The sequence below is a fragment of the Tachypleus tridentatus genome, chromosome 12, assembly GCF_004210375.1.
Source record: "Tachypleus tridentatus isolate NWPU-2018 chromosome 12, ASM421037v1, whole genome shotgun sequence".
Lineage (NCBI taxonomy): Eukaryota > Metazoa > Arthropoda > Merostomata > Xiphosura > Limulidae > Tachypleus > Tachypleus tridentatus.
The window spans coordinates 135,338,507-135,362,801 of NC_134836.1; the positions used below are offsets into that span (position 1 = coordinate 135,338,507).

Genomic DNA, 24,295 nt, shown 5'->3' on the forward strand with positions numbered 1-24,295 from the left:
TGAGGTATAAGAGTTTTCTTTTTTCCTTATTTTTTAGAGAATAACTCAGAGCCTATAAACTAACGAATCTCCTGATGTGGTTGTTTCACTTTATTGTATTTTTAGAGTCACACTTGTCAATGGTACTATCTCATTTTATACTATATAACTTTTGTTAGCTATAACTGGTTCTGTTTGCTAAGGAGATTTCTTAAAGGTTTAGTTTACTCTGCCAAACGTGGAAGAAAGTTACTAAAGTGATTAAACATTACCATCACCTTTGTTTTGCTGGTATTATGTTCCATAATGTTTTAATTTCTCAGAGCCTGCTCTAACTAACTAACTTTTAACTGGTCAAAGTTTCACTCTGTCACTTGAAAACTCATTTCTCATTCAAAGTGATTGTGCCTCCCGTATTCTTAACATTGCATGTAGATGCCTACATCTTTAGAATGTCACCTGGCCTATGAGAGAAAAGATCGCTGTCCACTTCTACATAGCTAATTCAACCAAAGAAGCAACTTTTCTGTGACGAATTGCATGGGCTATTACAAGTGAATCGCTAAGGGACATTACTTGACTGTGGCAAAATAAAACAACAACAATAACTTTCATAGTTATATGTTTATGAACTTACGTGTATGATAATGTCTTGTGTTAGTCATTGAGTCAACTAAACAAATATACACAACAAAATTAACCTCAACTATTACAGAATTGGAATCCAAAAATTCTACAAAAATCAAAGAAATGAAGAAAAACTAATAAACAACAAAGTACAACCTGATACACAACTCTTGACAAGTACTGTTGTTCCAAAAATTAGAGTCTAAATATATTATTGACTAGCTGTGTTTGAAATCATCTAAAGGAAGTGAACTCCATGCATTTTGTGCACCTTACTTTGTGAATCTGAAACTCAGGTAAGTGACTGTAGATATTAAATTATTCCAACTTTTATGTGGAGATGAAAGTTTTCTTTGCTTTTATTTTTCACCAGTTTTATCAGTATCTCTAAGTGTAAAACTACGTTAGAGTGGGTGAATATAAATGTTTCAGTTACATTTGCCACATCCAGAAGAAGATATATGGCAGTAGAAGACAGTGAGTTTAAGTCAACATGCAAAAGAAACAGTATGGCAATAGAAGAAAGTGAGTTTAGGTCAACATACAGAAGAAATAGTAAAACAGTAGAAGAAAGTGAGTTTAGGTCAACATACAGAAGAAATAGTAAAACAGTAGAAGAAAGTGAGTTTAGGTCAACATACAGAAGAAATAGTAAAACAGTAGAAGAAAGTGAGTTTAGGTCAACATACAGAAGAAATAGTAAAACAGGTAGAAATAGTAAAACAAAGTGAGTTTAAGTCAACATGCAGAAGAAATAATAAAACAGTAGAAGAAAGTGAGTTTAGGTCAACATACAGAAGAAATAGTAATACAGTAGAAGAAAGTGAGTTTAAGTCAACATGCAGAAGAAACAGTATAACAGAAGAAAGTGAGGTTAAGTCAACATGCAGAAGAAACAGTATAACAGAAGAAAGTGAGGTTAAGTCAACATACAGAAGAAAAATATTGAAAAAGTGAGTTTTAGTGATCACGAAGAAGTATGACAGTCAACATGCAGAAGAAGTATGACAGTAGAAGAAAGTGAGTTTGAGTCAACATGCAGAAGAAGTATGACAGTAGAAGAAAGTGAGTTTAAGTCAACATGCAGAAGAAACAGTATAACAGAAGAAAGTGAGTTTAAGTCAACATGCAGAAGAAGTTTGACAGCAGAAGAAAGCGAGTTTACGTCAACATGCAGAAGAAAGATAACTGTAGAAAAAGTGAGTTTGAGTCAACATGCAGAAGAAGTATGACAGTAGAAGGAAGTGAGTTTAAGTCAACATGCAGAAGAAGTTTGACAGCAGAAGAAAGCGAGTTTACGTCAACATGCAGAAGAAGTATGATAATAGAAGAAAGTGAGTTTAAGTCAATATACATAAGAAGTGTGACAGAAGACGAAAATCAGTTTAAGTTGACATGCATAACAAACAGTATTACAGTCGACTAAAGTGAGTTTAAGTCAATATAGAGAAGAAACAGTAAGCGAGTAGAAGAAATTTTACTCTTACATTTACATCAAAATATGCACTCTTTCGCGATTTTCATGATAAATAAATTTTTCTTCAACACTCTGAAGGTATTTTTTTAATTTTAAAAAATATACTTATATTCCTCCCTCAAAAAATATATCGCCCCCGCTAGTACAGCGGTATGTCTACGGATTTACAACGCAAAATTAGGGGTTCGATTCTCCTTGGTGGGCTCAGCAGATAGCTCGATGTGGCTTTGCTATAAGAAAAAAACACACACACAAAATATTAATGCAAGGGCTTAAGAGATGCCTTTTCGTTCCAAATTCTTAAATCTAAAATTTTATTACGTCTTCTTTGTAAACTTACTCCATCTTTAAATTTATTTTTATTGTTGTTAAAGGAGAAGTGCTCTTTTATCTGCCGAAAAGATATAATAATGTTGATTAAAGCCGTCACTTTTCATTTTGAGTATTTTTTAGAAATACAGAAAATTTACGATTTCACACTCAAATTTGACTTAAGATATGCACTTTTTTGCGTGTTTTATTCAAACTTATGTTGTTTTTTGTGTGTAAAATCTTTCTAATTTACCATTTGTATTTTTTCAAAATTGGTGAAAATTTTTATTTCCATTTTATTAGTCTAGAGAGGTGTCCCCGATGCTGCTTTTCAAAGTAGAACTTTTTTTTCATTAAAAATCCCTGTATATATTCTTAATAATATGGTGGCGCTATTTAATGGAATATGTAACTACTTTTTATCATAACAATAGTTACTCATTTCTTCAAACGTGTTTCAGATATGAATGTATTGGGGTTTTATGTCCCATTAGTTAGGGCTGAACTATATTTCAGTAATTACAGTAAGCATGTTGAAATATCGGATGTTTAATCAGTAAATTTGAACGTAAATATAAGTTCTTCAACTATAATTTGATTTTTTGTTAAAATACACGTGTGTACATATTTCGTGTATGAAATAACCAAAATTTTTTAACGTTTTCTAAACTTATGGTGAACCCAAACTTTATGAATGTTCATTTAGACACCCTTAATACTCCATATTCACTTTCCCTTTAGGTGGTTGTAAAATGGCGTTTCTTTCATTAAACATACTATTTTATTATGTAAGCTCGAATTAGTCATTTTGAAAATTGGTATTTTTCTTTGAAAGTCTAACGGCTTAAGATTTCTATTCCAATACAGTAATTACCTCCTCTCACAAGATTACCTGTCCTCATTCGGTCTAACTGCGATCTTTTTTCACTAACGCTTTGCACGAGCCTAACGCTTCCACTTCTTGGTATTGGAAGATTCCAACATGTCTCTCATGCAAATTATCATGAGTCACTTATTAACCAATAGAAAAATGACATTTTTATGTGGCGTATGTGACCCATCTACATTATCCTGTATAATCTTTACTTAATTTTGAAAGAATTTAAATTTTTTACTTGTTTGACAAAAGTAAAGTTTGCATTCCAAGTTCAGATTATCAGTTTGAGTCTGTCTGTTTCATCTGTAATCATACCTCAGTACACAAATACTGGTGACTCATCGGGAAATTTGTTAGTCTGTATATATTGCTCTATCTCATTGTTGAATGGGCTTTCCTTAACGGGTCCAGATATTGGATTCATTTTGCTGATTTACTGCTCACCAAGTGACTTATTTCCCGTCTTTAATTTTTCATGCTGATTAACCTATCATTTGTCTTCCTCCTGTCTGAGATTTGTCTAGGGATCTGAGAGAGATTCCCTGGGGGCATCTTCTCCATCTTTACTTTCTCATTTGCTCACCTGTGGTCTTTGATTCTGAAACCGTGGTTTCTTTGTTGAGAAGGCATTTTAGGTCATGGTGCCTTATTTCACGGATCCTTTCTTTGAATTTCTTATCCATGGGTTCCATGTATGGCCATGTCCTTGCAAAGTTGTATATTTCTCATGTTTCAAAACCCTTAGTGCCTAGCGTCTATTGATTCCAATGATTTTCAACCCTTTCTCTTCTAGTGACGCGTTTGTCCGCGTCTGCATCGTGGGTGTCAATAATTTTTGTCTAACAGACTTTTCCTTCCTTGTCCTTGTTCATCATTTTTTCAATTATACAAGGCAGACCAACAATGGTTGTTGGGGATGCCTGATGGGAGCTCATTACTTGCTTTTGTTCATAAGTAGCGCTTTTTATATATGTTAGTAGGGTTTTGGAATCTTGTCATCTTGATCCCTTTCTTACTTCTGCATCCATCTTGTCTGTTTCTTTTTTCTTCCCAGGATACCTGGTCAAGATAATTTTGCTCCATCCTCACCCAACTGGCTTTCAGGTTTGTGAGGGAGTTACTCCTGTCAGTTTGGAATTCCCAAATAGACTTGAAAGTGAGGTCTGGTTGGTGACCTATCCCATTTCATTCCAATTGTTTACAGTTCACGGGACATCCTACCTTTACTTCAGTGGAATTTTGTTATGGATCTATGGGTAATTGAGAATTTTATGCCTAATGTTTATCTTCATATTCCCTCTGGGGGCATTTTTATTATTTTCTTTAGTTTGTTCGTCAAGAGATGGTGTACTGATTTTGTTTCCCTTTGTTAGTTGGTACGACTCTTCAATGTACAACATTTTTCCTTGAATTGAGCTTTCCTTTTTCGAGGACAAAAGGCTTCTTTTCACTCTTCTGAGCGAGTATCGGCCTGTCTTACTCATGAGCTTATTGACAGTACTCAGATTAGTTGTTTCACAGCCAAGTGAATCCTTACATTAATTTTTCCCAGTTCCTTGTTATTTAAAGGTTCCTAGTCACCCTCCAAAGTTGAACAACAGCTTTCTTCTTATTTTATTCTTTTGTACAGACCATTTACCACACACTGTATGCTCCCTTCTTTTCTTCACCAGAGGTTTTATTGCTTTTGGAGATTGTGGCTTTGAATCATCTCCTAGCTCTTGGTCGAGCTCACCTGAGGTCTCTTTTTATTAGGTTTTCCACAGTCAATGAAACCTTGCTTGGGATCCTTTTAATTCTTCAATCCCTTTTTTACGACCATATTGACTCTTTTTTTGGTGGTGGACTCAGGTTAACTCTTTTGTGGGAATTGTGCTTCATACTCCACAGATAGATTTTTTAATTTATGGATTAGTCCCTTCTGGGATGGATTGTGTGTGTGTTCACCACAGCCTGGCTTCGAGCTGTTGGTCTGAAATTTTACATTGTCTTGTTATCACTGTATTAAACTTCTTTGCTATTCACTGTCCTTGGGATCCTTGTTTCCTATTTTTAGGAATCATTTAATCGTGTTCTAGTCTGATTACTTAACAGTTGTGGCTCATATTTCTATGGATAAAATCAACTGAGATCCTCGTGTTTTTCCACTTGGATCTATTGAGCCTATGATGATCAGGTTTGTATGATGGCTAGTTACGTACACGGTGTGTTTAGATTCATGGTGGAAGGTTCTCTCAATCAGAATGGATTTCCATGGTCCCTTTATTTTTTGATTTCATTGACTTGATGTTAGTGGTTTGTTTCTCATACATCTAACTCTTCCTTCTTCCACCAGTTAGTTTGATCTCCTGTTTTTCATCATTTGGTTTTGACTATGGCTGCATTTATTGAGATTTGGTCAAACACATTATCTTTTGTTTATTCTTCTCTTCAATTACTTTGTCCATTCGTTTTCCTTCTTAACCTCATCGGTGTGGATTCCTGTACGTGGTGAGGGGACCTCCTAAGGAAGGTTCTGTTCTTTCAGTTTACCTCTGGGATCTAAACATCCACCAGCGTGTTTGCCGTGCGTGGTGTCCCGTGAAGGAGAAGAGAGAATCCTGGTGGTTGAGGGGTCCAACTCTAACATACCACTTTGGCCTTAAATTCCTGTAGATGGACGGCCTTGGAGTGGTCTCCTTAGGGTCAATCAGCTGGTCTACTTGAGCTTGGGTTAACCAAGTACCAGTGTTGGATATTCATGAGAGGTGTTGTGGGCATTGTATTTGATACTGGTGTTTGGGTATAGTACTCAAACTGCACTATTTATACTGACACCCTTAGTTCTTTACTGGTCTTGGAATCGCTTCACGTTAGTTCATACCCTGTTCTCGCCGATATTCAAAACCGACTGGCCCATTTCTCTTTAACATCTACTTCTATCCAGTTTTTTTGATATTGGGCCACATTGGTATTCGCGGGAACGAGGTCACTCACACTGCAGCTAAATCTATCTATTCTGGCACTATCGCCACTGTGTCTGTTCCATACATGGACTATGGTCCTGTATTCAAGGCTAGGCTCCGTGCTAGCTGGCAGTCGATTTGGAGTGAACAACGCGAAAACAAGCTTTTCCAAATAAAACCGTATATTGGACTTTGGCAGTCTTCCTTCTGTAAGAATCGGAAAGAGAAAGTTGTTCTAACTGGACTACGCATTGGTCAGAGATTTTTAATTTATCGTTTTTTTTTATCTGGAACTGATGCATTAATGTGTAGCATTCAGGTCACAATAAGTCACATTTTACTGTCTTGCTGTTGCCACGACTCTCAACGACAGCACCATTTTAAACATGTTCTGTTCCAAGATTTGTCTATAACGTTAGACAGTGTTATTGATGATGATGACACTGTCCACCTTGGAAATGGTTTTAGTTTTTTAAAGGTCATTACTCTTTTTAATGCCATTTAAGTTTTTTAATTTATACATTAAACCTTTTTAATGTGGTTCCCTTTTAAGAATCGCAGTTCATCTAGTTCAACTTCAAATTAGAAGCTGACCGTAACATTAAGTAACTCGAAACCAGAACTGGAAAGGCCAACTGATGATGGTTTTTGTACTTACCTGTTAGTCTTACTGGCGAGTTATGATAATTACAATTACGCTACAGAAAGTCCTTTACACCTTGAATTACTATAGTTTTTCTCTTAACGTTGTGGACTATATGTAAACATTGGTTTTATGCTATTCATGTTTTTAAACTTTGTTTTGTTTAACTTTGATTTCCTTCTATGAATTTTACTAAATTTACTTTAATTTTAACTTTTTACCGGATGTTTGCAGATAGCTTAGCTTCTTTGTGCTATAAAACACCAACTCAACCAACCACCTAAAGACAGTGAGAAAAAAAGCTCTCAACCCAATTCACCTACACATAAATAAAAATGGCTACCTTGATACAGTGGAACTGTCGAGGTTTACGTCCTAATCTGGATGACATCAAAACACTGATTGCTTTCTACCATCCTGTTTTCTTTCCTTGCAGGAAATATTTGTGAAACCTGCCAATACAGTTACCTTTCAGCAGTTTTCTTTGTACAGAAATAACAGGCTGTATGATGGACGAGTGGCACTGTTAGTTGATCAGCATGTGCCCACCCTGTCTTTGCCACTTGACACACCATTGGAGGCCATAGCCATCCATGTTTTTTTAGTTGTACCATCACTGTTTGTTCTTTCTACCTGTCGCCTGCAGAGACATATGTTTATTTACACTTTGATGTTCTTATTGAACAACTGCTGTCTCCTTTTCTAATACTGGTGAACTGCTCTCTGGTCACAACCTTTCTCTTTTCAATACTGGTTGTTCACTTATTCTCATGCACCTAGTCAGTTCTTTACTGCTATTGATCTCTCAATTTGCTCCCCTTCATTATTCTCCCATTTTTCATGGAGGATTGATAATAATCTAAAAGGTAGTGATCATTTTTCTATAATTTAGAGAGAGACTGGCCGTGGTCGATGTTGCCCATCCTGAGTGCCCCAGTGGAAGCTGGATCATGTAAACTGGCCCTCTTTCACTGTTCTTGCAGAACTTGATCCTGCCATCAATAGACGACTGTGTGGCAGCAGTAACTGACTGTATTATACAAGCAACTGTTCAATGTATTCCTAAAACCTTGACACGTTTTTCACGATATTTTCATCCATGGTGAGATCCTGCCTGACACGTGGCATGGAAGGCTAAAAAATGGGCCTGGGATACCACACTCCCGCACTGCATCATTTTCCAGCAGATATGTGCATATGCTTGGTGGGTAAGACGTCAAAGCCAGAAGGAATCTTGGATTAAGTTCACAACCAGCATATCTTCTACCACCAGCTCCAAAGTCATATGGGACAAGATTCAGAAGGTCCGTGGGCAATATAATTTTGTACCCTCTCGATCTTGCTCTGTGATGGCCAGAAAGTAGCTGATACTTAGAGCATCGCCGATACTCTAGATGAAAGCTTTTGCCAAGTATCTAGTACTTCTGTTTCTTCCTCCACCTTTGGCCTTGAATTCCTGTAGATGGGTGGTCTTGGGGTGGCAGGATCAACTGAGTGTTAGCATAGGACATCCTCAACAGGTGTAGCGGACATTATGTCTGATATTCGTGTTCGGGTATCGTGCTCACGAAACTATGGCGTTACTGCAAAAATTATCCCTCAGACCAAGATGTCCTCATTGAGCAACTGCCAACCCCTTGTAGTGCGTCCCCTCGGAGGGTTCTATGGTGGGTGGGGTCAGTGGGCACCGAAATATTCTTATTTTTATTATGGATACCCCTCAAATAAAAAATAAACAAGCATGACAGCAAAGAGAAAAATCTGACTACTGGCAAATGACTGCGCATTGATGACTCTGTATGGTCAAACTCACAACTTGAATCTATCCTTTAGGGCAGATGTCTCCATTTATTATTCAGAAGGGTTTAGAAAGGCTTGTTGGCTCATCTAAATCGGTAAAAAAATTATGGTTTGGGAACATTTTAGTGGAAACAGCTTCATCACAACATTCCAAACTCCTGTTGAAGTCGAAGGCCATTGGGGATATACCCTTTGACGTTACTCCTTATTCTACTTTGAATTCTTCCAGAAGAGTTATAGTTAAAAGGGATTTAAATACCATACCAGAGTCAGATCCTCGCATGTTTTACTATCCAAGGTGTTACAGGCGTGCGTCGAATTTGTAGTCGTAGAGACGGGCTTCTGGAGCCGACAAATGTTCTAATATTAACATTTACAACATCATGCCCTCCTACCACAATCAAGGCTGAATATCTGAATTGTAAGTACGGTCTTATATTCCTAACCCTGTTAGATGATTTCATTATCAATAATTTGGTCATTCGAAAATATGTTCCCGTGGTTCCTTGACATGTGCTTGTTGTGCTGGTAACGACCATCACACTTTTGGATGCCAACGAGAACCGCATTGTGTTAACTGTAATGGTCCACATCCTTCCTATTTTACTTCTTGCCCTAACTGTGTGGATGATAAAGAAGCACAACGTCTAAAGACAGTTCATAATATTACTTTTCCAGAGGCTCGGAAATTACTCTTCCCACTTCCATCTCAGACTTGTGCTGCTGTAATCTGTTCCACTACTATAGTGGAGTCCAAACAGACCTTTCTGTGCCTCCTACAAAATCCTTAACAGAACATCTTAATCTAGTACCCTCCAAAACCAACAATGTTAAGGAATCAGCATCTACTCCTATCTCTGTCCCTGCCACATCTTCCAGTTACTGCCTAACTTCATCTTGTTCAAGCTCAGGTGTTTCCATGGGTCTTCCTCTCTTGATATTCCAAAAATTAAACAATCCGTTCTTTCACGTCCTAAATCACTGGAACATATGTATAGAACCTCCGACCTGCCTACTCGATCCAGAGTAGGATCACTAGAGAGTGATCGATCCACATCCAATAAAGAAAAAAAAAGTGGTCACAAGTAGAAGGTTTCCATGTCATGTTCTCCTGGAAAATAAATAAAAATAGCCACACTAATCTAATGGAACTGTCGACATTTTGTCGCACGGTATCCCTGCCCGTAGTGGACTTCTGCTTCTTCTATAACTAACTGTATTGTCTAAGCAGCTACTCAGTGAAACCCCAAAACCTCGACATTTTGTCCCACGGTATTCCTGCCCATTGTGGACTTCTGCTTGTTCTATAACTAACTGTATTGTCCAAGCAGCTACTCAGTGAAACCCCAAAACCTCGACATTTTGTCCCACGGTATTCCTGCCCATTGTGGACTTCTGCTTGTTCTATAACTAACTGTATTGTCCAAGCAGCTGCTCAGTGAAACCCCAAATCCTCAACATTTTGCCCACGGTATCCCTGCCCGTAGTGGACTCCTGCTTGTTCTATAACTAACTGTATTGTCCAAGCAGCTGCTCAGTGAAACCCCAAAACCTCGACATTTTGTCCCACGGTATCCCTGCCCGTAGTGGACTCCTGCTTGTTCTATAACTAACTGTATTGTCCAAGCAGCTGCTCAGTGAAACCCCAAAACCTCAACATTTTGCCCACGGTATCCCTGCCCGTAGTGGACTCCTGCTTGTTCTATAACTAACTGTATTGTCCAAGCAACTGCTCAGTGAAACCCCAAAACCTCGACATTTTGTCCCACAGCATCCCTGCCCGTAGTGGACTTCTGCTTGTTCTATAACTAACTGTGTTGTCCAAGCAGCTACTCAGTGAAACCCCAATACCTCGACATTTTGTCCCACGGTATCCCCGCCCGTAGTAGACTTCTACTTGTTCTATAACACGAAAAGCTCAGAAACCTGCCTGGGATAAATTTCGTAGATATTCTATGCTTACAAACTGCATTGCATTTCAGCAAGCCCATGCACAGGCTCGGCGAGTTAGACATCAAAGCCAGAAGGAATCTTGGATTAAATATACCTCCAGTAGTGTGGATTCCGATGATGGCGCTCCATAATAGCCCACTTAATTCGCCTTGAAACTTCAGTCAGAGAAGACTTTTTGAAGCGACAACATCTTGTTTCTATTTTTAGAGAAAGCTTATGATACAACATGGAGATTTTGCGAGACCATCACTCGTATGGATTGCGACCATCACTCGTATGGATTTTCTACTTTTTATCAAGCATTTCTTAATGAACCATGGATTCCAGGTTTTCAACACTTTCCCGTATTTCCTCACAGGAACTTGGAGTCCCTCAGGGCTGTGTTCCGAGTGCCACACTTTTCATTGTAAAGATTAATGCCATCAGCGAGCAACAATTTCCTACAGTATTCATCCAGATCTAGAACTTTGTATTGATAATGATGTACTTCCTATCGTTTCTGAGGCAGAGTTCTTTGGTCTTATATTTGAGTGTAAATTAAACTTTATTTCCCATATCAAGCAACTTCGTGTCAAATGTATAAGAGCACTAAACATCCTCTGTGTCCTCTCTTTCACCTCTTGGGAAGTGGATCGATACTCCATGCTTAAAATTTATCGTGCCCTTAGCCGATTCAAACTTGACTGTGGGTCTATGGTTTATGGTTCTGTCAGAATCTCAGCACTGAAAATGCTGAATCTTATCCACCATTAGAGACTTCGGCTTTGCATTGGGGCCTTTCGTACTTCTCTAGTCCAAATTTTTTTATGTGGAGTCCCATGAACCCCCTCTGTATATTCGCCCTTTGCAACTTCGCTCTTTACCACAGCATCCTACTTGGGGTTGTGTTTTCCACCCTCAGTGGGCTACACTTTTCTATAACAGAAAATCTGCCATTGTTTCTTTTAGCCTTCGTATTCGGGCACAATCAGAAAAATTGGAGATAACTTTGAATAGCATAGCAGTATAAACAGCTCGGCCTCTTCCACCATGGCTAATTACTATCCCCAACTGTGACCTATCTTTGAGTCATCTGAGGAAGGCTGGTACTCCCAATTGGAAATATTGAGTCATCTGAGGAAAGCTGGTACTCCTGATTGGAAATATTGAGTCATCTGAGGAAGACTGGTACTCCTGATTGGAAATATTGCTCTTTTTTTGCTGAACATCTTTCAACCGATTCATCCCTACATACATACATACATATCGTTCAAAATTAGGTGACTTTGTAGGTTCTGCCATGGTTTATTACAGTTTGGTTGTAGCACACAGAATCCCCTCTACAGTTTCTGTGTTCACTGCTGAATTGTATACCATTTTTCTTGCCCTGAGTCATATTGAAACTACGCAATATATGAATTCTACGATCTATGCTGATTCACTCAGCTGTCTATTGGCTCTGACATCATTCCATGTTAGATACCATTCTATTCTTATTAATATTTAGAACAAACTGGCCCATCTCTCCCTATCATCTATCTCTATCCAGTTTTTTGGATATCAGATCATGTTGATATTTGTGGGAATGAGTTAGTTGACAGAGCAGCAAAGTCCATCTGCTCTATCACCACCGTACCTGTTCCATACATGGACTATGGTCCAATTGTCAAAATCTGACTGTACACCAGTTGGCAGTCAACCTGGAGTGAGCAACGAAATAATAAGCTTTTTCAAATCAAGCCTTCTTTAGCTCTTTGACCATCTTGTTTCTGTAAAGATGGAAGGGAAAATGTTGTTTTGGCTAGGCCACGCAATAGTAATAGATTTTTAACTCACCACTTCCTTTTATCTGGTACTGATGCACCAGTGTGTGGTTTGTGTGGCACTCGGGTCACAATTGTACATATTTTATTATCATGCCCTCGTTACCACCGAGAACGACGACGCCATTTTAAACATATTTTTAAGGCAGGTTTGCCCTTGACATTACCCAATGTCATAGATGATATTGGCTGCCTCACTCATGTTTTTACATTTTTTAGAGCCATTGGTCTTTTTAACTTAAGGTTTCTATTGGACTATATACTGTTTTAGCATGTTTTCTTTTACGCATTTTAATTTTATTTTGACCTGAACCAACTTCAGGTGACTGACAGCAAGTTTGAACTTAATGCTTCAGTCTTCCTGGCAGGTCTTAATTTTACATATTTTTGCCTTCATTACCATATACTATTATAGTGTACTACATATTGTTTGGCACAGATAGCCTATTAGCTTTGTACAAATAAACACGAAATTTCTACCTACCTATCTTCCTCCACCTTTTTAGCCATCAAGACTCCAGCAGAGAAATCACCTCTTTCCTTTCAAGCTGATTGTCTCTGTGACTACAATCGTCCCTTTACACTGATGGAACTCAAACTGGCCCTTCATCAGCCTGCCAGTTCATCAGTTAGAACTGATGGCGCACACTATGAAATGCTGCGCCCTCTACCTCCTGCTTCTCTTGCTATTATCCTGATTGTTTTTAAATGGATCTGGCAGGAGAATGTTTTTCCTTATGCCTGGTGCCAGGCAATTGTCCCACCTTTCTCTAAGCCTGGGAAGGAACCTAAGATTCCTTAAAACTATTGTCCGATTGCTTTAACGAGCTATCTTTGTAAAACCTTAGAAGGGATGGTTAATGCTCTTCTTGTTTGGTTCCTCGAATCAAACAACCTCCTCGCGCCCACCCAGTGTGGGTTCCGACGACAGTGCTCTACCATGGACCACCTGGTTCGACTTGATACCTTAATCAGAGAAGCTTTTCTCAAATGACAATACATTATATCAATATTCTTTGACGTTAAGAAAGCTTAAAATACAACATGAAGGTATGGCATCTTGTGAGACTTCCATTTATATGGATTATGTGGCCATTTGCCCATTTTATTAGAAATTTTAATGGACAGGTGATTCTAAATTCATGTGGGTTCAACACTTTCCCGTTCTTTTCTACAGGAACTTGAAGTCCTTCAGGGTTGTGTTTTGAATGTCACACTTTTCAGTATAAAGATTAATGCCATCACTGAAAAACTCCATTTTACTGTTGCAAATGGGCTCTATGTCGACAACTTTCACATCTCACGCTAATCGTTGAACATAAGGTATAATGAGCGACAACTACAGACTGCCCTCAATCGTTTACTAAAATGGAGCAAACGATTTTAACTACTCTCTTTCAATAAAACAGTCTGCATGCCCTTTTGCTGACAATGAGGGTATTCACTCTGATGCTGAACTCCGTATTGGTGAAGTTGTAAAACTTGTGGTACCTGAGACAAAGTTCTTGGGGCTTATCTTTGACCATAAGCTGACCTTTATACCACACATCAAGAAGCTACGGGTCAAATGTACAAGAACACTGAATATTCCCCATTTCCTCTCTTCCACCACTTGGGGAGCAGACCAATGTTCTACGCGAAAGATATATCATACTTTTATTTGATCAAAACTTGACCATGAATCACAGATCTATGACTCTGCCAGGACCACGGTCTTAAAGATGCTGGACCCCATTCAGGGACTTCAGCACTGCACTGGGGCTTTCCGCACTTTCTCAGTCCAGAACTTATATGTAGAGTCTCATGAACATTCTTTACACCTCTGCTGTTTGCAACTGTGTTAACTGTATGCTTCGAAACTTCGTTCCTTATCAAAGCATCCCACCTGGGGTTGTGTTTTCCTTCCTCGGTGGGGCATATTTTTTGAGAACAGAGGATCTGCCATTGCTCCTTTTGGCCTTCGTATCCAAGTGCAGTTGGATAAATTGAGTCTGTCCTTGGATAACATTGCTGTATCCATTTGTCAGCCCATCCCACCATGGCTTCTTACAGTCCCCAAATGCTGACCTATTTTTAAGTCATATGAGAAAAGTAGACACTCCTGATTGGAAATATTGGCTATTATTTGCTGAATATCTTTCGAACAATCCTTCCATTCCTATTTATACAGATGGTTCGAAATCAGGTGACTGTGTGGGCTCTGCTATCGTTTGTTGTGGTTCTACAGCTTCTGTGTTCACTGCTGAACTGGACGCCATTTCTCTTGCCCTTGATCACATAAAAGCTAAGCAGTATTCAAACTGCACTATTTATATTGGCTCGCTTAGTTCTCTACTGGCCTTGGAATCGCTTCATGTTATTTCACACCCTGTTCTCGCCGATATTCAAAACCGATTGGCTCATTTCTCTTTAACATCTGCTTCTATCCAGTTTTTCTGGATACCGGGCTACGTTGGTATTCGTGGGAACGAGCTCACTCACACTGCAGCTAAATCTATCTACTCTGGCACTATCGCCACTGTGCCTATTCCATACATGGACTATGATCCTGTATTCAAGGCTAGGCTCCGTGCGAGCTGGCAGTCGACCTGGAGTGAGCAACAAGAAAACAACCTTTTCCAAATGAAACCCTATACTTGACTTTGGCCATCTTGCTTCCGTAAGGATCGGAAAGAGGAAGTTGTTCTAGCTAGACTACGCATTGGTCAGTTTTTTAACTCATCGTTTTCTTTTATCTGGAATTGATGCACCAGTATATAGTCTGTGTAACACTCAGAACACAATAAGCCACATTTTACTTTCTTGTCATCATTACGACTCTCAACGACGGCACCATTTTAAACATTTAAAGATTTGTTTACAATGTGTTTAAGGTGATGCCTTAAAAACATTAATGGCATTTAAAAAAACTAAAAATATTTCTATTTAAGTTTTTAAAAGTTATACATTAGACGTTTTTTAATGTGATTTCTTTGTAAGAATCAAAGTATATCTAGTTTTATTTGAAATTAGAAAATAGCCGTAATGTCAAATAACTTGAAACCAGGACTGGAAAGGGCAACTTCTGATGCTAGTGCTGATGTTTGAGCTTACCCGTTAGTCATCCTGGCGAGTTATAATAATTAAAATTTTGCTACAAGTCTTTTTAAAACTTGTATTAATTTACTTTATTAAAATGGCTATAACGTCAAATAACTCAAAACCAGAACTGGAAAGGTCAACTTCAGGTAACTAATGGTGGTTTTAAACTTACTTGTTAGTCATCCTGGGGAGTCATGATAATTACAATCATGCTACAGAAAACCCTTTACAACTTGTATTACCACAGTTTTTCTCTTAGAGCTATGGCCCGGCATGGCCAAGCGTGTTAAGGCGTTCGACTCGTAATCCGAGGATCGCGGATTCGAATCCCCGCCGCACCAAACATGATCGCTCTCTCAGACATGGGGGCGTTATAATATAACTGTCAATCCTACTATTCGTTGGTAAAAGAGTAGACCAGCAGTTGGCAGTGAGTGGTGATGACTAGTTGGTTTCCCTCTAGTCTTACACCGCAAAATTAGGGACTGCTAGTGCAAATAACTCTAGTGTAGCTTTGCGCGTAATTCAAAAACAAAACAAATTTACCGCTGTAGACTAGATGTAAAAATTGGATTTAATGCTATCTATGTTTTTAAATTCAAAAATTAAAGTTTCATTTTACCTTAATTTCCCTTTATGAATTTTAATAATTTTGCTTTAATTTTTACTTTTACCGGATGTTTGGTACAGATAGCCTAGTTGCTTTACAGCTGAAAATACCAAACCAACCAGCCCCTCTTAATACTCCATTCCTGGTGTTTTAAACAGTTATTTTCTGACCAGCTCATTGTTATTCCTCTTATCTCTCCTATTCTTCCTTTGATTGTTGTCACCAATTCTACATCAACCTTTTTGTCACGTCTGTTCAGTTACTTGTTCTGGTTCTCACATTTTATTGTCACGTCTGTTCAGTCACTTGTTCTGGTTTTCACATTTTATTGTCACGTCTGTTCAGTCACTTGTTCTGGTTTTCACATTTTATTGTCACGTCTGTTCAGTCACTTGTTCTGGTTCTCACATTTTATTGTCACGTCTGTTCAGTCACTTGTTCTGGTTTTCACATTTTATTGTCACGTCTGTTCAGTCACTTGTTCTGGTTCTCACATTTTATTGTCACGTCTGTTCAGTCACTTGTTCTGGTTCTCACATTTTATTGTCACGTCTGTTCAGTCACTTGTTCTGGTTCTCACATTTTATTGTCACGTCTCTTCAGTCACTTGTTCTGGTTCTCACATTTTATTGTCACATCTGTTCAGTCACTTGTTCTGGTTCTCACATTTTATTGTCACATCTGTTCAGTCACTTGTTCTGGTTCTCACATTTTATTGTCACGTCTGTTCAGTCACTTATGGCATGTTCCTCATTCCTTTCATTTTCTGTTCCTTTAAGATATTTCATTCCTCTATTCTTTTCAGTGATTTGGCTGTCTCGACATTCTGGTGCTTCTGGATTGAATGTTCGTATTGTATTCCATTCTATTACTTTACCTCTTGCCTTGTTTTCCATCTTTCTACTTTCCCTTCATGGCTATTTCTATCCTTCTTAACTTGGTGGCAACATTAGTCTTGTGCAGTCATGTGAAAAGGGTTTCTTGCATGTACAGCCCGTTTCTAGTCACCCCACAACATTTCAATGGGATTAAGATCTGGGCTTTGACTCGGCCATTTCAGGACTCTCCATTTCTTAGTTTTCAGCCAGTCCTTGGTGGATTTACTGGTATGTTTTGGGTCATTGTCGTGTTGCAGGGTCCAGTTCCGCTTCATCTTTAATTTTCTTATAGATGGTCTCACATGATTCTCAAACACCCTCTAATACACAGTAGAATTCATGGTGGATTCTATAATTGTGAGCTGTCCAGGTCCTGCTGCAGCAAAGCAGCCCCAAACCATGACACTTCCGCCTCCATGCTTTACAGTTGGTATGAGGTTCTTTTCCTCATACTGTATTTGGTTTACGCCAAACATGTCCTCTGTTCTCGTGTCCAAATAATTCAATTTTGGACTAATCTATCCAAAGAACATTATTCCAGAGGTCCTGGTCTTTGTCTACATTCTCTCTGGCAAACTTCAGTCTGGCCTTGATGTTTCTCTTAGAGAACAAAAGTTTCCTCCTTGTACACCTCCCATGCAAGTTAAACTTGTGCAGTCTCTTTCTGATTGTAGAGGCATGCACTTTCACATCAACAGTAGCCAGAGCCTGCTGTAGGTCCCGTGATGACATGCTAGGGTGTTTGGAGACCTCTTTTAGCATCTTGCGGTCTGCTCTTGGAGTGAACTTGCTTAGACGACCAGACCTGGGCATGTTGGCAGTTGTTTTGAAAGTTCTCCACTTGTTGACTATTTTACGGACAGTGGAATGAATGAGTTCAAAATATTTTGGAATATTTTTTAAATCTCTTACCAGACTCATAAGCTGCTACAATTTTCTTTCTGAAGGCCTCAGACAGCTCTTTTGCTCTCACCATGGTGCTTACTCTCACTTCAACAGTCAGGAGCACACCAAACTAAATGTCTGAGGTTTAAATAGGGCAAGCCTCATTCAAAATGCTGAGTAACGATCTTATAATTATGTGCACCTGGAGTGATACACTCTACAAGTGTAGAGGGAGTCACATGCATCACGTGAGCATCTTATGCTCCTATTGGTTAACAAGTGACGCATGTTGATTTGCCTGAGAGACATGTTGAAAGCGTCAGGCTTGTGTCGCACATTATTTAAAGATTTCGCGGTTAGAGGGTAACATCAACCCAGAATAGCTACTCTTGAGATAAAAGGTATGCACATTTAGGAAAAAACATTCTCTGTGAGGAAAATTATAACTTTTTAATTTTCAGTGGATTGTAAAAAAACAAAATAAGTCTGTCTCTTTGCATGAAAGTTTGTTTACGGAATTACAGTTCAAACATTTCGGAATTCGATTCACCGCAGTGAGAACTTTAACACACAAACTGTTTAAGCGTTTTTAAAAAGTCATATTTGAACTTTTACTGCTTTTATGAAACTTAATTAAGCAGTAATAAGAATTATTTAAATACATTTTAATGCAAATAAGAGATTAAAAATATGTTAGGAAAGTTTTAATTGATTAAACATCCATGAATCTCAAAAACATAAAACCTTTAATACGTCAAAACCCTTTAATTCATATACTGAAAAATAAGCTAGCGTCATTTAGTGGAATCTACAGCTCCTACATATCATAAGAATATTCATTCTCTTCTTTAGGCGAGTTTCGAAAGTGAAAATATAGGAGGTGCATATTCCAGTAAATGGCACTAGAGTACGTTTCAGTAAGCCTGAATACCTGTGTTTAATCAATACAAATTGTTAATAAATCTGAAATTCTTCAACTATACTTTGATTTGTGTAAAATATCTGTTCTTCTTGTTGTCTGATAAGAATAACCAAAATATCTTGTAAGATTGTATGAAGTTGTGGTGAACTCGAACTTTGTGAACCGTCCGAGACATTGTACACTACCCTAAAACTGAAGGTACTGTCGAGACGGCATAGGGTAAAATTTCCATCAAAAACATTAACGTTTGCACGCTGTATTCAATAGGTTTATTAATAAATGACTTGAATAATTTCATTGAACTGATTCTTTTAACTTCACGAAGAGAAAGATGTGTTATAACAACACTTCGTTTTTAAAATATATCTCCTCTTCCATACTATCATGTGTCCCGTGATTATGCGTCGATTTTTTTGATTACTTCGACTCTGTATTAACTTCAATACTTCTCTTCCATTGTAATGCAGACCTTAGTAGAAGTAGTACGAAGACATTTTTAAACAATGAGAGCGGGGCGTCACTTCACCCCTGCCATATTCCGAGTTATTATTTACATAATCACATTGTCTGTAGTTTCCAAATACTCTGGCCCGGCATGGTCAAGCGTGTTAAGGCGTGCGACTCGTAATCTGAGGGTCGCGGGTTCGCATCCCCGTCACGCCAAACATGCTAGCCCTTTCAGCCGTGGGGGCGTTATATGTGACGGTCAATCCCATATGCCCAAGAATTGGCGGTGGGTGGTGATGACTAGCTGCTTTCCCTCTACTCTTACACTGCAAAATTAGGGACAGATAGCCCTCGAGTAGCTTTATGCGAAATTCAAAACAAACAAACAAACCAAACAAATACTCTACGCCAAGCATCAGTTTTGATAAACATGAACTAAAGCGTAACTCCAAACAATTAGGTGACAATGGTGTTAATGTTTGTCTCTCTTGAGATTAGATAAAACAGAACGATACTTTATGTGTAGCCCATTCTAGATTGTTGCTCGAAGCGGATTATTTTTATCTAATACCAGCGCTAAGGACTCTCTTCATTAGAGCCTCGAAAATCCTTTAGTATATGTATCTTCAGTGTACTATATAACTGGTCTTTCAAAATAAGTTTGGTGTCTATTTGTCAAACTTTTTAAAACCAAACTCGGGTTTTAAGATATTCTACGCTATGTACCATAAAATTTCTTCGGTGCTAGATAAAGTTATGAATAAGCGACATAAAATGAGAAATACTTGTAACAGAAACGGAGTGTGTGATGCCCCCCTTCCCCAGTGGAATGTCCGCAAACTTGGAATGTTAGAAACCGGGTTTCGATATACGTGATGAGCAGAGAACGGATAGGGTAGCTTGTGCTTAAATTAAAAAAAACAACAACACGAACCTCGAAATATAAGGAACCCATAATAAAAACGTTTTATCATGATCGTAGCTCAAAGTGAGAGTTCTTGTTATGTTGACCATGAATCTAAATATGTAGTATTGTATTATACTTATCACATCTGAAAAGGTTTGTAATATTGTCCTCGATTTCAAATTAGAAAAATTCTAATATCTTGACCATGACTCCAGATAATGAAATAAATAATTAAAAGATTTAAAAGACACTTTATCAAATATCAAACTTATCAGCACTAAAGAGTAACCGTATGTGTCAGCAACAAACAAAAACTTTACTGACATATATTTAATTAATTTATACAGAGAACCCTAACGGCTACTCTATCGCAGAAATGAAAAGGTGTCACTTGAGACAAAATACCAATTACAATAGATTTATTTAAAAACCCGGGTTTTCCAGTTATGAGTCGGTACACCAACTTGAGAAAATTTACAAGTAAAGTAAGGAATAAATGACAGTCTAATTTTATACCAAGAGATAAACACTTTATTTTCATATATAGGTTTATAATAATTAAAAACAATAACACTGATTACATATAAGTTTACCATTTCAGTAACTTGTATTGGATTCATAACGTTTCTAACCCTGTGAACATTAATTATTTAACTTTAACATCTTTTACATTATACGTCATATTTCCATCTGGCAATATTATTAGTGAAAGAGAGTACAAGTTACAGCATACACAGTGTAGTACAAGTCTTGCACAAATAGATATATTGTTATTTTCTGTCTGTATAGCTCATGAGCTTAGCTAGGAGAACTGGAAAACCTGGAACAACCTCAAGGCTGGGACAACCAACTACCTGGAACCCTCTGGGGCAACCTCAAGGCTGGGACAACCAACTACCTGGAACCCTCTGGAGCAACCTCAAGGCTGGAACAACCAACTACTTATGTATGGTGAAGAGACATCAATTTTTAAATGGTGTTGCACCATAATGGTGGTGTAGACTTTGAGGTGATTGGTCCAGCAATTAGAATAGACATGTCTCTTTTGAGTGATTGGTGCCCAGTAAGTCAGAACAAGATGCCAAATGACGTAAATGGCTACCTGTGTGTACACTTTCTCATATTATCTTGTATTTCTTGTATGAACGTCTTTCTGACCAGATGATATTTTATTGTAACAATGTTAGTACTTTATAGATACTTTAACATCAGTGAATATATTTATTTACATTTACACAACCACTTAGTTATGATAATCTTACATGAGAATTCTTTCATTTCTCACTGATATGCAAATGATGTTTAATGCAATGTGAATTGTTCTTAACAAATGTGTTCAACACTCGCCTTTCGTTAGTATTTCAGATTTAGTAGTTTGCACGTGTCCATTTTGAAGTGACAGTTCAGCGCGTGAGAGAGTATGTTTGCTTATTTTATGTGCTTTAGAACTGCAAGCATTATGTTCCATTGAGCTTTATTTAGGTATTAATTAGATGTTTTAGCCTAATTGTTAAAGAATATTAGAATGAATGGTATGTGTCTTGTTATCATGGAAACGTGCTTCACAGTGTGGGTGCACTGTAGGTGTGATATCCTAGTATTTGATCAGGAAAGAGTTGTACAATCAGGGTTCAAGAAGTGAAACAGCATATTAAACTATAACAATATTAATATACAAATATTACGATTTTAGCGGTAATAAACCGGATTCTAGTTGCTATGCTAGATTATTGGTGGTCACGTGATTCTCAGCGTTCAGTTTTTGATTCGTATTGATTTGACAATTTGTACTTTTTCATTATTTATTTTTATATGAATTAGCTTTCATTTTAGACGCAGTATTTGTTTTAAGGGGTAGAAATGTTTTTAAAGCAAAGCGAAACTGGGCTATCTTTGTTTATCGCAAGGAAAGAAACCTTGATTTTAGCGTTGTAAGTGGCCCGGCATGGCCTAGCGCGTAAGGCGTGCGACTCGTAATCCGAGGGTCGCGGGTTCGCGCCCGCGTCGCGCTAAACATGCTCGCCCTCCCAGCCGTGGGGGTGTATAATGTGACGGTCAATTCCACTATTCGTTGGTAGAGTAGCCCAAGAGTTGGCGGTGGGTGGTGATGACTAGCTGCCTTCCCTCTAGTCTTACACTGCTAAATTAGGGACGGCTAGCACAGATAGCCCTCGAGTAGCTTTGTGCGAAATTTCCAAACAAACAAAAAAACAAACAAAGCGTTGTAAGTACGTAAACTTACGTCTGTGCCCATCGGAGGATGGCGGCGCATGTTTGGTAGAACTCTTGGTGAGGAGAAACCCCCTTGAAATAAAAATGTATCTCAGAACGCCTGGTATGGGTATTAGCACTTTTAGTGATAAGTTCTCTCCTTATCAATAAAAGTGTTAATACCCGTACCAGCCGTTATGAGACACGTTTGGTATAACTAATTATTGCGTCAAGCGCGTAGTCGCGCTCTACACGCAGTGTAAGCGAATCGCTACACGGGACAGACGACTTGGCTGCCGGCATTATTGCAGTGACATAGGTAAGTCAAGAGCGCAGACGCGTTCCTCACGCTATGCAAGTGGATACTTGAACGGGTTGTCTCACTAATAATATTGCAGTAACTAAAGTGTTTACTTGGATCCTCATCGTGTGTAAAAACAGAAAACATTTACGTACGTAATCCATGTTTCAGTAGCTTCTTAGTATGTAAGTTGTTGTATTTGTAGAGCTCTCTGTGTATGTGTAATACTAAATTAGTAGTAATAGCTGATTCAAAATGGAACTCGTGCATCCATAATGAATGTTGCCTGAAACATTTGACAGCAAGTCCAATTCCTTCTGAGCGAAAATTACGAATATCCATTCCATATACCTGCTATATCCAGAGTCGACGACGCCTTTCGTATGGTACCAGAATTTGACAGGTGAGCTGGGGTATGACAGACAAATTACATGTTCAGACACTATTTAATTATCAGACTGTGTGACGACAAATGTTACGGTAGCAAATTACTTGTTTAGACACTATTCATGCAGTTATATAAATTTATATTTATCTTAAATTAAAAATTAACAATTACAAGTAACATTATTTATTTAAAAAAGCACTATAATTATATTTAATTAAGGATTAACGCATACAAGTTTAATCAGTTCTATTTATCATACAACACACCATAATTATGTTCAAGTAAGACTCAACATATACAGATTTAATGACACTTATTTATAACACAAAACACAATAATTAGATTTAATTAAAAACCACACATATAGGTTTAATCAGTTTTATTTATTACTAATCACAATATATATATATAGGCTTAATTAAGGATCAATATATACAGGTTTAATAAATTCTATTTATCACATACCACACCATAATTATATTGAAGTAAGGATCTATATTTACAGGCTGGATCAGTTTTGTTTACAACACAATAAATAATAATTATGTTTAACTAAAGATCAACATATGGATATTTAATAAGTTCTATTTACCACACAACATATAATAAATGCGTTTATTTAAAGAGCAACATACACAGCTCTAATCAATTTTATGTTTAGCAAAAGACACCATAATAATGATTACTTAAGGATCATCGTTTATAGGTTTCATCAGTTTCATTTATGACAGAACACATCATAATTATATTTAAATAATGATCAATATACATAGGTTTATTCATTTCTATTCATCACACCACACATTATGCTTATGTTCAGTTAAGGATCAACATTTATAGGTCTAATCATGTGTATTTATAAGAAAACACCATTATTATGTTCATTTAAGGATCAACATTTATAGGTCTAATCATGTGTATTTATAAGAAAACACCATTATTATGTTCATTTAAGGATCAACATTTATAGGTCTAATCATGTGTATTTATAAGAAAACACCATTATTATGTTCATTTAAGGATCAACATTTATAGGTCTAATCATGTGTATTTATAAGAAAACACCATTATTATGTTTATTTAAGGATCAACATTTATAGGTCTAATCATGTGTATTTATAAGAAAACACCATTATTATGTTCATTTAAGGATCAACATTTATAGGTCTAATCATGTGTATTTATAAGAAAACACCATTATTATGTTCATTTAAGGATCAACATATAGAGGTTTAGTCAGTTCTATTTAT

General features: G+C 37.6%; 1 protein-coding gene across 1 annotated transcript in view; it reads left to right on the top strand.

The window, feature by feature from the left end:
- The first annotated feature begins 22,659 nt into the window (after positions 1–22,659).
- LOC143235808 (piezo-type mechanosensitive ion channel component-like) overlaps positions 22,660–24,295 on the top strand; it is a 50,205-nt gene continuing 48,569 nt past the window's right edge. Inside the window, exon 1 of the mRNA XM_076474002.1 lies at positions 22,660–23,060. The gene's annotated coding sequence lies outside the window, so the exon portion shown is untranslated. The remainder of the gene's footprint in view (positions 23,061–24,295) is intronic.